This window comes from Sciurus vulgaris (genome assembly GCF_902686455.1).
Source record: "Sciurus vulgaris genome assembly, chromosome: 7".
In the NCBI taxonomy this organism is placed as follows: Eukaryota; Metazoa; Chordata; class Mammalia; order Rodentia; family Sciuridae; genus Sciurus; species Sciurus vulgaris.
Window position 1 is genome coordinate 82791285 of NC_136467.1, and position 14977 is coordinate 82806261.

Below are 14977 nucleotides of genomic sequence, written 5' to 3' on the forward strand. Positions count from 1 at the left end.
CCTGGTCTCGCTCTCACTTTTCACCGACCTGCGCCGCTAACGAGCTCACACACCGGACGCCGCCGTTTCTTGGTGAGTCCGCGAGGCAGAACTCGCCTCCAGGAAGCAAAGCTGTAGAGAAGAAAAGATGGAACCCAACTCGCTCTCCGCAAACACGTTTGAATTTCTCCGCCGCTACCGCCGTGACCTCGTATTGGTCACGGCTACTCACGTGATAGCGTCTGACGTAATTGTTCCTACGCGTCGGCCCCGCCTCTACCCTGCGTCCTTGAGTCCCGCCTGGGAGAGCTCTCGGCCCTGGGCCCTGAGCTAACTGCTCCGACCCTGAGCCACTTGAGTGGCACCGGCAGTGCTGGGGTGCTGGAGCCGGGCAGGTGCTCCATGGTCACCTGTCGGCTTGCTTTCTTGTTCTTTCTGGTTTAACCAGGCCGAATTTCCGCCAAGGAGTAGTTACTCCTGGGCGGAGCTGGCCAGTGAGAGGAAAGTGGGGGCGGGGACGACTGTTCCCAGCTCCTGTAACTAAAAGATCTAAGTAAGGTGGGTCCGCCCTTCACCCCCCACCCCTGCGTCCTCCTTGCCCGGGCTTAGGGAGGACGTAATGCGAAAGGATTTTTCACCTTCAGTCGTGTAGCCAGCTAAAGAATCTCTTTGCTTTTGATCCTTGAGCTTCCATTTATGCCCTCCCAGTATCCTTAAATAACTCCTTGCCTCATCTTCAAGACAAGACCCTTCCCTTTGTCAAAATTCTGCATAGACCTTGGCAGTCGTGACCGCCCTGCTTACACTCACTTTATCAGTCCCCCTCCCTTCGAGACTGTTCTACTTAAGGTCTCACTGCTCCGCTGCTAAGTGGCTTTGAGGTTCAGGGCAACGGTTATCTCCCCATCTTTGAAACGAGAGATGTCTCTGTTGTGCCAGAATCATAACGTGCTCTGTGGTAGGATTGGTTGGTTGATTTTGTGTATGTGTAGGAAACTAACTGCAGCTGTCATTTGTTAACAGTCATCCCCAGCCAGCTTGAATTTTCTTCATCCTCTCCCTCCGTACTGGGAGTTGAACCCAGGGGTGCTCTACCACTGAGCTACATCCCCAACCCTTTTTATTTTATTTTTAAAGAACAGACATTTCTATTTAAAAATAAATAAACATTTTTATTTTAATTTAAATTTTTAAATACTAAGTCTTCAAAATCCACTCTTAAATCGTCAGGCAATCCTTGAACTTGGTATCCTCCTGCTTCAGCTTCCCAAATCGTTAGCTGCTGCATCTAGCTGTGTTCATCCCTTAACCGTATTTTCCCATATCTGTTAGCTATACATTTTTGCTTCAGCAAAGCAAAATGATTTACTATACCATGGTTTGCATAACATTTACTTTATTTGAAAGGAGTTTATTACCAACAGTTCTTACTGGTGGGACCTAATCTCAAAGTGTGCATTTTTCCTGAAAATACTGCTCTCCTGGTGAATAACTTCATTCTAACATTTATGTGCAGTCACTACTTTGGTGACCTCCAGTCTTACATCTTTAAAATACCATCTGTATATTGACTCCAAAATGTTTATCTCCTGCTGAGTTCTCTCTCCTGAAGTACATCTTCACACATCCATTTCCTACTTAACATCCTCACTTAAATATATCTTAGGCATCTTAAACTCAAAATGTCCAAAACTGAACCCCTATTCTTTCTCAAATCTGCTTCTTACAAAAGCTCTGTAAAAAATAACTTCATTATTAGGCCCCAAACCTTTGTGTCATCTCTGACCCCATATCCAATTCATGAGCAGACTGAATCAAGTCTTACCACAAGATTTTCTGGAAGGCTACCACTTCTCCCCACCTCCACAGCTGCCACTCCAGTACAAGGTACCTTCGTCATTTACCTAAATTACTCCAGTGGCCTCCTGGCTGGTCTCCCAACTTCTGCCTTATCCTTGCTTCAGTTTATTCTCCTCCACAGCAGAACAATCGTAAATCAGATCATGTTACCTCTGTGCTCAAAACTAGTGCTCCCTATGTAGCTCAGAATAAAGAACAGAAGTCCCTATAATGGTCTAGAATTGTGTTCAATATACCATTATAAGCTACCCATGGTTATTGAGTGCTTGAATGTGTCCAATGCCACTGAGAAATTAAATTTTTAATCTTAATTAAATCTTAATATTTAGTATAGTTATTGGAAAACTTTTTAAAAAATGTTTTTGTATTTGTAGGTGGACAGCATGTCTTTATTTTATTTATTTTTATGTGGTGTTAAGGATCAAATCCAGTGCCTGACATACGCTACCCAAACGCTCTGCCACTGATATACAGCTACAGCCCCACCCCCTAGTTATTGAAAAACTTAAGTACTTTTAAATTTTCTTTTTGCTTTGTAAATTTTATGAGATCTTAGTGCAGATAGTGTTCCAGTAAAAGTACATGCTTTTGATATGCACTGTAAGTATAACAATACACAGTAGATTTTGAAAATTAAGTATTAAAAGATGTAAAACATACTTATTTTTAAAATATTGGTTACAACTTGAAGTGAAATTTTTGCTGTATTAATTAAAATATTAAAATTAATATCACTGTCATACACAGTTGACTAAGGAGACATGACTAAATGCCTTGCTTTCATGGACTGAATCCTGGACAGAAAGTACACATTAGTGGAAAAACAACTGCAAAATCCAAATAAAGTTTAGTTAATAGTGACATGCCAGTGTTGATTTCTTAGTTTTGCCTAATGTACCACAGTAATATAAAATCTGAACAATAGGAAAAAGGAGAGGTACACAGCAACCATCTGTGCTACCTTTGCAATTTTTGTAAATTAAAAAAAAATTCCAAAATAAAAAGTTTATGAAAATTTAATCTCATCTTTTTTTTTTTTTTAACTTTTCAATATGGCTAATGGAAAAGTTTAAAATTTACTTATATGGCTTATATTTCCATAGAACTGTGATGATCCACAAATCCTATGATTTTATCTATCTGATCTATTTAATTATTGTGTCTCTTTATTATTCTCCACGTGACTAGAATGTAAACTCTATAGGTGCAGGAATTTTTATCTACTTTGTTCATCACAGTATCCGTAGTGCTGGTACATTGTTGATACTTGACAGATGTTAGCTAAATCCTAACGTTTACAACTTCTGGAGTATTTGAGAATTTTATTTCCTTTAATATGCTTTTGTAGTTGTACAAAAATTTTTTTTTAAATTAAAGCCACCTTCATCTGAAAGTGAATAAACTGGCTTATTTTCAGAGTCAAGTCTTTACAAAACAATTCACCAACAGATTATGCCTTTTTTTTAAGATGGAAATTTTCATATTTCTGTCACAATATAAATTTGGATTCTATAACTTTGCTATTGTATATCACTTTTCGTTCATCTTTGTCTATCTTCTGAAAGCACAAAGTTATCAAACCATAAAAGAATACCACAAAACAAAACAATGCAAAATACCCTCTGGTCCTGATTTTAATGTCATCCTTAAACTGCCCCCGCTCTTTTTTGTGGTGTTTGTGGCTCATTCTATCTTACCTGCTAATGAAGTTTTCCATTTCTTTGAAAAATTCACATTCCCCCAGTATTTCTGGGAGTTCTTACAGTTTTTAAGATGCATTCATGTACAGGAACATGCAGCTTCTAAATAGTACTATAATTCTTTTCATAAATTATTTTTCTCTGGGTTCGATTGGGTTTGCAGGACATATCTGTCATTTTCCCCATTGCACAACTATTTTTAAGACTCTATTAAATCACAGTTTGTAGGTGTGTAAAGTTATCAATATAGGGTTGACTCTAGTGTGAAAAGAAGTGCAATGTAAGTTTGACCTCCATGAACCTCATGGGAGGTTCAGTAGCTAGATAGCTAATCTTGATAAGGAAATCCTCCAGAGAGAAGAGGAGACAAAAGCTCATTGTATCTAGAAGTGTCCCATCTTTTTTACTTTGGTAGGCAGGAGTTGAGATACTTAAGTCAATACAGAGATGTCATTTATCAGTGTATAGAGTGAACTTTGTGGTAGATCACTGAGTAGTGCTACTTGACGTTTTCCCAGGATCAGATCTAAGACACCTATTTTGAGTTATTTCAGAATAGGGTGGAAAGAGTTGTTGGAAAACAGGAAGGAAAAATCTGATCACATGATATAATTTCTCAGATCATCATGGGCCCCTGCTTAAATTGTCTTTATAATAACTTAGATGGGAAGCCATGTTCCCTACCAAAGCCTCTAAGGCCCTGATAACTCAGACCCTTTTTAATTCTCTAGGCTCATCTCATTCTACTTTTTCTCTTTCTTCACTAAGCTCTAGCTCACTGGCCTTCACTCAGTTCCTTGAACACAGTGAAATTTTTCCTGCCTAAGGGCCCTTCATTTTGTCATTTCTGCCTGTAACACCAGGTCTTTCTGCCAGGTCTTTAGTGGTTGGCCCTTTTCCACCTTTTAAGTGCCTGTTCAAATGTCACCTCTTCAAGGAGGCCTTGCATAACTACCTTACCTAAGGTAACCCCCAGTTTCCTTCCAGTTCTTCTTCACCATATTATCATGCTTTATTCCCTTCATAGTATTTATCAGTATTTTGTTCATTTATTTATTTATGTATTTATTATGTGTTTCCCCTTTCCATGAGATCCTTGCTTACTTGTCCATCATATACCCAAAACATGGAATGCCATCTAGCATATTGTAGGTAGTTAACACAAATTGTTGAATGAATGAATTAGTTTGTATGTCTTATGCACCAGGCTCTGAGTTCTGTAAGAACTGGCTCAAGGTCTGTTTGATCATCACTACACAGAGAATGCATTCAATGAACATGTGGTGAATAAAAATTAAGGAAAAAAATAAGTCAAGTTACAAAGCCAGGAACATGTAAAAACCCAAGGTCAGACCCTTTTGACCAGATAGTAATTAATTATGGTAACATTATTCATCTGTGGGTTTAATGAACCTGCATCTAACTTTGAGAGACCTACTGAACACTAATGAAATACAAGTAACCTGAGATCTCACCAACCTGTAGGTGCATTCAGGGTGATGTGAAGATTACCCAGGATTCAGGGCTTATTTTCCCTCTCTGAATAGTGCTGGCCCTTAGCCCCTAAGATGTTCCCACCTGGGATTTGTGAGAGTCCCTACAGAGTTAGCCTTACTAATGCTTCCATTGCCTTGTAGGCATCACATTGTCCTCCAAAGATCATCACTGCTTCCCAGGTCTGGTCCCTGCAAGCATCTCATTCTTTAGCAAAACCTGTTGCCACTTCATTGACTATAAAGAACTTTGCCACACTCCGTGTGTGTCTTAAAGATTCACAGTAACAAAGTGTGGCAAATTGGAGGTTACCTCTGTTAAATGGACATAAAAACATGTTTCCACATTTGGGTGATAAGTTTAGCCCATAGTAGCTTCCACATGTAAGGAACTGAAATGTCGCTTAAAGTAGAAACAAATGAAGCAACTGAGTCTCAGTTAACTGAGCTCCAACTGATTACAGGCTGCTATTGATCATAATATTTTCCATAGGAGGAAAATATTATCTGCAGCCAGTTAGTTGTTTCTCATGTCCTTTTACTGTAACATGTGGTAGGGTGGGGCATTCTGAACCATCTTTGGTCCAAAATATTGTACTGTTCTAGAATATTTTCCTTGCTCAATTATACTTTAAGTTTAACTGGTCTTTTTCTTTTAACATCTCTCTCCCCTTTGTAACCTTAGATCTGAGGGCTTGAAAACAATGCAAATTGCATGTACATGTGACTTAATGTTTTCTAGAGTGCGCAGTGCATGCTTTTCCCATTTTTACTTGCACCTTCACTTTGTCTAGCACCCAAACATGAATATATGGGGCTGGACCATCACAAAGTTACCTTCAGAAGCTATTTTTCTCCTCTGATGACTAAAGGGGTGTTACTAAGGAGCCTGTGCCACCTCCTTCTGTCCTTGATAAGCTCTCTCCCATCAGACTCTTCAGTTAACCTGGGTCAGATTACAGTTTGCCCCAAATGCCTCATAGCCCAAGCACGAGACAAAGCTCAAGCTCTTTGCTATGGGCTCTTCAAGCCCCAGATAAACATGCTGGTTTCACAAATTCCCCAGACATGCTCAGACAGGACTGTACCTGCAGGAGCTTTAGCCTAGGCTTAAACGCAAACTGTGCTATCCTGATGCACAAGAAAGTCTTCAAATGAACTCAGCAGTGACAAGCTTCAAATCACATAAAGCCACCTCACACCCTTGGCAATAAAGACACCAGCATCAACAGAGGCCATGAGGTGGCAGTAAGAGCAACTTAAAGGCCACAGAAGACAACCACCCCACAGGATACTCTATGAAAATCAGGGCAAAATCTGAACTTCCACCAATTCTGTTGAATTCTTTCAAGATACCCCTTAAATTAGGAACACAGGTTACTTGTTAATGTAAAAGGTTATGGGTTAGACGAATATATACATCATTAAAATAGTTGGTAAGTTTGGATGATAGGATTGTGTTGCTTTTTCTAAATAAAATCTATATATTTAATTCACAGTTAAAGGACAAGGAAAAGTAGTGAAAATTGCTGTTAAGTATTTGTGATACAATTGTCCTTGGATTATCAGCATAACAATATCCTCTGCTTTAAGCCAAGAATTAATAATTAATTCTAATCCCTCAGTGAATTTGTGTGTTAAAAGTCATAACATAGAAATAGCAGGTTGGGTGCTATAGCATGCATCTGTAGTCCTGGCAACTAGGGAGGCTGAGGCAGGAGGATCACTTGAGGCCAGGAGTTCAGAGTCAGCCTGGGGAACATAGCAAGACCCTGTTTCAAAAACAAAGAAAGAGCAGACTCTCAGTTCACAAATTCAAAGGTGCAAGAACTATCATACTTGTTAATAACCTATAAATTACCTGAAATCCAACTCCCCATTCTAACAGGCTGCTGGGAAATTCAGTAGCTCCACCCATCCAAGGCTATTCCTTGTACCTTGTGTTCACTAAGGTTTGGGAGGGCCCCAGCCACTAATCCCTTGCTCACACTAGTTTCTGCTGAAGTGCCAGAACATCTCCAGGAGCTCTGCGACTGCTGTTCACATTCAGTGCACTGAAATCATCAGCAAGGCTGTTAGTACCTGGGCTAAGCCCCCAGAAAAAAAAAAAATTATCTTTTCATTGTGTCTTCTATGAGCATCCTGAACTAGTTTGATATGTGAAAACATAAGACTCAAAGACTTTCCTCACTTAGCTATAAGAAATACATTCTTTTATTCTAACATTAGGGCCTGAAGTTTCCTTTTTACATAATGAAATGTGCATCTTTTAGTCATAGGTGAACTGTCCTAATGCTTTCTTATTTTTTTTTTTCCTGTTTCAAAGTTACATATGAATTTAGTTCACTTTGAGTGCACAGGTGCAGCAAAGCATTTCTCTAGGGTGGAGGACAGCAGTTACCCACACACAGCCTCTTGCACAACACGGTCTGATTAGAGCTCCACTTGCACCATGGAGACCCAGGATAGTGAGTGAGGCACCTGTCAGAGGCTCACTCCCTGCTTTATCTGATAGGGCAAGGTTGTGCAGGGAGTGTCCAGCAGCCTGACTAGTCCTGTCAGAATCCACAGAGGCTCCTTCCCCACCAACACTGTAGATGAGTGCAGGATGGGGGTGTACAGAAGAAAAGCAGGCACCAGTAAAATGCTTATATTTATTTTGATAATATAGTTATCTTATAGAAAAAAAAAATCAAAAGAGAAGTAAAGGGCTGGGTGCAGTGGCACATGCCTGTAATCCCAGCATCTAGGGGGCCGAGGCAAAAGGATTACCTATTCAAAACCAGTCTCAGTAACTTAGTGAGACCCTAAGCAACACAGTGAGACCCTGTCTCTAAATGAAATATGAAAAAGGACTTGGGATGTGGCTTAGTGGATAAGCACTCCTGGGTTCAATTACTGGTACAAAAGCAGAGAGAGGTGGGGTGGGGGGAAGAGAGAGGGCAGGAGGGAGAGAGAGAAGGAAAGGGTAATAGGATTTCAAAAGGAAAACACAGCATAGGGATGAATGAGTGAAATTGAGATTTTTTTTAAAAGGAAGTTCTCTGGAATAGTACTTTAATTGATATTTGATTTTGGTGATTTAGAATTCTGAATTATTTGAGAAAGAAATATAACTTCTATATAATCACATCAAATAGACCCATGTCTATGTAAAATAATAGTAATTCCTGAAGGAAATATTACAGATTGAAACAAAATGACAATATTTTACATTTGCAAACCACTTTAAAGTATTTAGAGTACTGTCATATAAATGGTTTCATTCTCTCCTCATACAGGTTTATGAGATAGGCAGCAGTTTTCTTTCCCCCATCATTTTGCAGGTAGGACACTGAAACCTAGACCAGTCTAGTGACTTGCCCTGGGTTGTATGGTGGGGAATGGAGCTCTGAACTTTTGCTTCTCAATCCATTTTTATTTCTGATAGAAGATCATCCAAAAAAAAAAAGAAGATCATCCATAGCTCTTCAGATTCTGTCATTAAAAATAGCTGTTAATTTCCAGAGATGGATAAAGCTTGTCCATAGACAGATGTAATTCACAGTACATGCTGGATTGATGTATTTTATGGCAGTTCTTTTTCAGGTACTATTAAAATAATATGGGAATAAATCTAATGAACAACTCAGCTCACAATTTTCCTTTGGATTCTCCAAGAGATTTACTCTCTAATCATAATTTAGTTGCCAGATATATCTTTTGTTTTGAAGAGTATCATTTCTACCTACTCCACCCTTTGACCCAGTTTCTATCAAAAATTGGCACCACAGCTTTTATATTGCACATATTGCAGAAGATTTGTACTTGCTTTAAATTTGCCTCAGCAATTTTCAGACTATATAGCTCACTCTAGCAAGGGCAGAAGTAGGGAAACAGGCAAAGACATTGTTAGCCTCATTCTCTTCCCCAATTATTTCCTAGATTCATCCCTTTGTACTGAGGCCAAGGAGTAAATATGCAGATGATACAGGCTAGAGACTCTATTGTGGTTTGCACAGACCTTGAAAGGCTATACAAACATTGTCAGCTCTGAAGTATCCCCAGAAGCCATGGAAGCTTCAAATGTGATGCAACTCCATGAAGAATATCTTATTTAACTTAGAACTTTCTGGTTACCCTAGGTCTCTTTTATGATCAGTAGCTAACATTTGTGAGATCCAGGGTGAGATTACAAATAGAGAACCACATACCATTTGTTTAAATGTTTAAATGTCAGACTAACAAGCTGTAAGATAAAATATGTTCTCTTCTCTTAATGCAACAATAGTGCATCCAAAATAACAAAATTAAATATATGTTTAAAACTGTGGTTTTGTTACTGATATTTGGTGAAATATAAAAAGACATTAATTATTTTACACTCTAAGGATTTTGTTAATGAGTCCATGATATTTGCATGAATAATAACATGAAAATACATACTTTATAAGTTGTTTATAAATTGATTTAGTCTATAAATTTATTCTCTTTCATGAGAAAAAGATCATTTATTTTGTTACTCTAAGATTTTCATATAATTTTTATTCTATTGGCAGTAACGAACTAGCAAATTAAAAAATCAATTCCAATTTGTATAAAAGAGCACAAAATTTGAACACATTTTTAGCAATAGTTAAAATATAAAATCAAAATAATTTTATGTACATTTTTCCTGAGTGACTTTTATTTTAAAATATTCAAAATGATCTATTAAAATTAAAAGTCAAAATACGAACTCTAATGAATATGAAAAATTATAATCAAAATTAAAACTTATAGTCAAAATAAACTTTTAAATTAATTTTTTAATTTTTAAATTAATTTTTTAAAAATTTAATTAAATCTTTAGGTATTTTCATAAAAATAAATTAGTCATAATTCTAGCATTGAATGTTGATTAGTTATCAATGTAAAAATCAGCATATTTTACATCTAAATCAGTGTTGTTCAATACAAATATAGTGCAAGCCACATACATATAACTTTTAATTTTTATGTTAAGCATAGTCATATTAGAAAAAGTAAAGCTTTCAAAAATTGTTAACATTAATTTTAAGGTTTTATTTATTCCAATATGACTAAAATATTATTTAAACATGTAATCAACATAAAAACAATAAAGTCTTTTACAATTTTTCTGCTATCTTTAAAATTTAAAAATACATGATGTATTTTACACTATAGTATATTTTACACTATCACATCTTTCAGGTGGACTGAGATACACAAGCACCACATGTGGCTAAGGTTACTATATTGGACAGCATGTGAATTATTTAATATGGCACATATTCCTCAGTTGCCATGTGCAATTGTTGTAAACACCAAATTAATTGGTGAGGACCTTCAGACCCATAAATTGACACACAAAGAGAAACAAGAAAATGAACATCCCACGCTACTGGGAATGACAGTAGGAGGAAGAGCTAGCCATGTTAGTATGCCTTTTCTCTTACCTAGACACTTCTGCCACTCTAATCTTCTGAAGCAGTACCCAACTCTAGTTTTGGCAGTGGCACAATTCATAAGCCTTCATGTATGCAGGCACTTTTTGTTTCAAAGGACACAGGGAAAGATGCTTGGAAAAGTATTTCTTTGGGGCCTGAATGGAGTTAGCCATGAAAGAGTATATTTAAGAATTTAAGGCCACACTGTGGTGCAGCACTGAGCACCAGAAAATGAATAACGCAACTGCCAATGTGTTTGCAATTTATTTGTCAGTATGTTTCTATAAATCAGGGCCTAAGAAAGGGGCTGCACTTTCCTAAGTATTAGGGAGGCCCAAGGGCAGCCCCAAGTCTAGACTGATTTTCTAGAATCCCCTCAGGACAGGAAGAGATCAAGATGGGGTAGGCTAAATACAGATGGGTTGGACTGTGCATCTTCAGGAGGAATAACAACATACAAAGCATGAAATAAATGATAGGCTAGGTCTAAGACCATGAGTATATAACAGCACAGTTAACGAACATTGATGACTTAAAATGCACATACTAATCTTCTAATTTTTCTGAAGTACTTAAATATCCAGATATAAGATAAAAATTATTTCAGAGATCCCTCTAATTCTACATAAAACCCACTGTATCTTCTTATCCATTCATCTAGCATTCACTCAATATCTGTCATCTATATTGAACATTATCATGAGCAACACTGTTCTTAGGTCCACAGATATAAAGAGAAATAGGATACAATCCCTACCCTTCAACAACTCTTAACTACTACATAGGAACCAATCCTCCTCTAAGTCCTATTTTTCTTCCTTACCTAGCAATTTTAGTATCCATTCATGCTCAAAAATTAGGGATAGAAGGAACATACCTCAACATTGTAAATGCTGTCTATGCTAAACCCAAAATGTGAATACCTGCTTGCATTGTCATCCTTAATGATGGTGCAGACCAAGGATCCTTTTGGGGAGGTGTTGTTCATGTCAAAATTTTCTGGGATCTGAAAATTATTGTGCAGCACCTCTTGGGCTTTCCTTTTAAGACTGCTTGTTGTGGTTCTTTGAATAAATAAATAAAATTGATAAACAGCCAAACTAATGAAGAGAAAGAAAGAGAAAACACAAATTACTAAAATTTGTGATGAAAAAGGAAATATCATAGCTAACATTACTGGAACGCAGATGATCTTCAGAAACTACTTTGAAAATTTATACTCTAATAAAATAGAAAATCTTGAAGACATTGACAAATTTCTAGAAACATATGACCTACCCAAATTGAATCAGAGGACATGGGAAATTTAAAATCAATTTTGAGCAATGAAATAGAAGATGCCATCAAAAGGCTACAAACAAAATCCCAGGACCAGATGAATTCCCAGCCTCCTCCTACCAGACTTTCAAAGAAGAATTAACACAAATACTCCATTATTCAATGAAATAGAAAAGGAGGGAATCTTTCCAAAATCATTTTATGAATCTAGTATCACCCTGACACCAAAACCAGACAAAAACACATCAAAGAAAGAAAACTTCAGACCAATAACCCTGATGAACATAGATGCAAAAAAATTCTTAGCAAAATACTGGCAAATCACATACAAAAACATATTAAAAAGAGAGTGTATCATGATCAAGTGTGGTTCATTCCAGGAATGCAAGGTTGATTCAACATAGGAAAATCAATAAATGTAATTCATCACATCAATAGATGTAAAGAGAAGAATCACATGATTATCTCAATAGATGCAGAAAAAGTATTTGACAAAACACAACATCCATTCATGCTCAAAACTAGGGATAGTAGGAACATACCTCAACATCGTAAATGCTATGTATGCTAAACCTAAAGCCAGCATCATTCTAAATGGAGAAAGATTGAAAGTATTTCCCCTAAAAACTGTTTCAAGACAAGGATGCCCTCTCACCATTTCTGTTCAATATAATCCTTGAGACTCTAGCCAGAGCAATTAGATAGAAGAAAGAAATTAAAGGGATATGAACAGGAAAAGAAGAACTCAAACTATCCTTATTTGCTGATGACATAATTCTATATTTTGAGGATACAAAAAACTCCACCAGAAACCTTCTAGAACTCATAAATGAATTCAGCAAAGTAGCAGGATATAAAATTACCACCCATAGGTCAATTGCATTCCTATACATAAGTGATAAATCAACTGAAAGAGAAGTAAAGAAAACTACACCATTCACAATAACCTCAAAGAAAATAAAATATTTGGGAATCATTCTAACAAAAGAGGTGAAAGCCTCTACAATGAAAACTACAGACCACTAAAGAAAGAAATTGAAGAAGACCTTAGAAGATGGAATAATCTCCCGTGTTCTGGGATAAGCAGAATTAATATTGTCAAAATGTCCATGCTACCAAAAGTGCTATACATTGTCATTTAATGCAAGTCCTATTAAAATTCCAATGACATTCTTCATAGAAATAGAAAAGCAGTCATGAAATTCATTTGGAAAAATAAGAGGCCCAGAATAGCCAAAGTGATCCTTAGCAAGAAAATCGAAGCCAGAGGCATCATAATACCAGACCTTAAATTATACTACAGAGCTATAGTAACAAAAATGGTATGGTATTAGCACCAAAACACACATGAAGACCAATGGTCCAGAATAGAAGACACAGAGACAAACCCACATAAATATAGTTATCTCATACTAGACAAAGTTGCCAAAAACATACATTGGAGAAAAGATAGCCTCTTCAACAAATGGTGCTGGGGAAACTGGGAATCTTATATAGCAAAATGAAATTAGACCCCTATCTTTCACCCTGCACAAAATTCAACTCAAAGTGAATCAAGGACCTAGACATTAGACCAGAGACCCTGCACCTACTAGAAGAAAAAAGAAGACCCAACTCTCCATCATGTCGACTTAGGAACCTACTTCCTCAATAAGACTCCTAAAGTGCAAGAAGTAAAATGAAGACTCAATAAATGGGATGGATTCAAAAAGCTTCCTCACGGCAAAGGAAATGATCAAGAACGTGAAGATAGAGCCTGGAGAATGGGAGAAAATCTTTGCCACCTATACCTCAGATAGAACGTTAATCTCCAGGATATATAAAGAACTCAAAAAACTTAACACCAAAAAACCAAATAACCCTGTCACTAAATGGGCAAAGGAACTGATCAGGCACTTCACAGAAGAAAAATATGAATGATCAACAAATATATAAAAAAGTTCAACATCTCTAGCAATTAGAGAAATGCAAATTAAAACTACACTGAGATTTCACCTCACTCCAGTCAGAATGGCATTTATCAAGAAAAAAAGCAATGATAAATGTTGCCAAGGATATGGGGGGAAAGGTACACTCATACATTGCTGGTGGGATTGCAAATTGGTGCAGCCACTATGGAAAGCAGTATGGAGATTCCTCAGAAAACTTGGAAGGGAACCACCATTTGACCCAGTTATCCTGCTCCTCAGTATGTACCCAAAAGACTTAAAATCAGCATACTACAATGATGCAGCTACATCAATGTTTATAGCAGCTCAATTCACAATAGCTAAGCTATGGAACCAACCCAGGTGCTCCTCAACAAATGAATGGATAAAAAAATGTGGTACATATACACAATGGAATATTACTCAGCTGTAAAGAAGAATGAAATTTTGGCATTTGTCAGTTAATGGATGGAACTAGAGACTATCATGCTAAATGAAATAAGCTAATTCCAAAATACCAAAAGGCTAAATATTCTATGTGATATGTGAATGCTAACTCACAATAAGCAGGGGTTGTGGGGAGGGAAGAATAGAAGTTCAGTGGATTAGACAAAGGGGAATGAAGGGAAGGAGGAGAATGGGAACAGGAAAGATAGTAGAATGAATCAGATATAACTTTCCTATGTTCTTATAGAATACACAGCCAGTGTCACTCAACATCATATACAACCACAAAAATGGGAAGTATATACTCCATTATGTATGATATATCAAAATACATTCTACTGTCATATATAAACAAAAAGAACAAATAAAAAATTAAAAAAGGACTACTAACTGGAGGAACTGTAAATTTTCCTTGCCTGCTCTGAAACATCTGAATATAAAACATGATATAGGAAGAAGAAGAAGAAGTATTTTTTGCCAGGGGACTGACTGAATTTCTAATGGAAAGTTATAGTCTCCTTTCCCAGTATATCCTTGATAACTCTATGCAAGGGAAAATAATGTTAATCTAATACATAATCAAAGATTAGAAAATAGAACTCAAATTTTTTTTAAGAACAAGAAAAATAATAGACAATTCATAATTATCTAAGTTAGATTTGTAGTGGCTAAATATGTACAATCCTTTTATATTATCTAGGTATTGGGGGAAGTTTTTTAAAAATGAGAATGTACTATAAAATACCTAGATGACTGTTTTCCCCCATGAAAAGAAATAGTTATCAGTTATTTCCCTTTTGTACTAAGTAAATTTTTAAAAATTAGATTATTATTTAATTGAATTATTAAAGAAGAGAAAAGGT

General features: G+C 36.7%; 1 protein-coding gene and 1 long non-coding RNA gene across 6 annotated transcripts in view; one reads left to right on the top strand and one right to left on the bottom strand.

Annotated features, from left to right (window-relative positions):
• Positions 1 to 14977, bottom strand: part of TTK (TTK protein kinase) — a 63396-nt gene that overhangs the window by 37642 nt on the left and 10777 nt on the right. For 3 of the 5 annotated variants that reach the window (XM_079146519.1, XM_079146521.1, XM_079146518.1), the window contains exon 1: positions 29 to 227. The exons of 1 other annotated variant lie outside the window; for it this stretch is intronic. The gene's annotated coding sequence lies outside the window, so the exon portion shown is untranslated. Of the gene's footprint in view, positions 1 to 28; positions 229 to 14977 lie in introns of those variants that run through there. One more of the 5 variants, XR_013764936.1, reaches the window with a different exon arrangement.
• LOC306665211 lies at positions 287 to 4655 on the top strand. Its single transcript, XR_013764944.1, has 2 exons — positions 287 to 1866; positions 2214 to 4655. It is a non-coding gene; the product is annotated as an uncharacterized lncRNA (long non-coding RNA).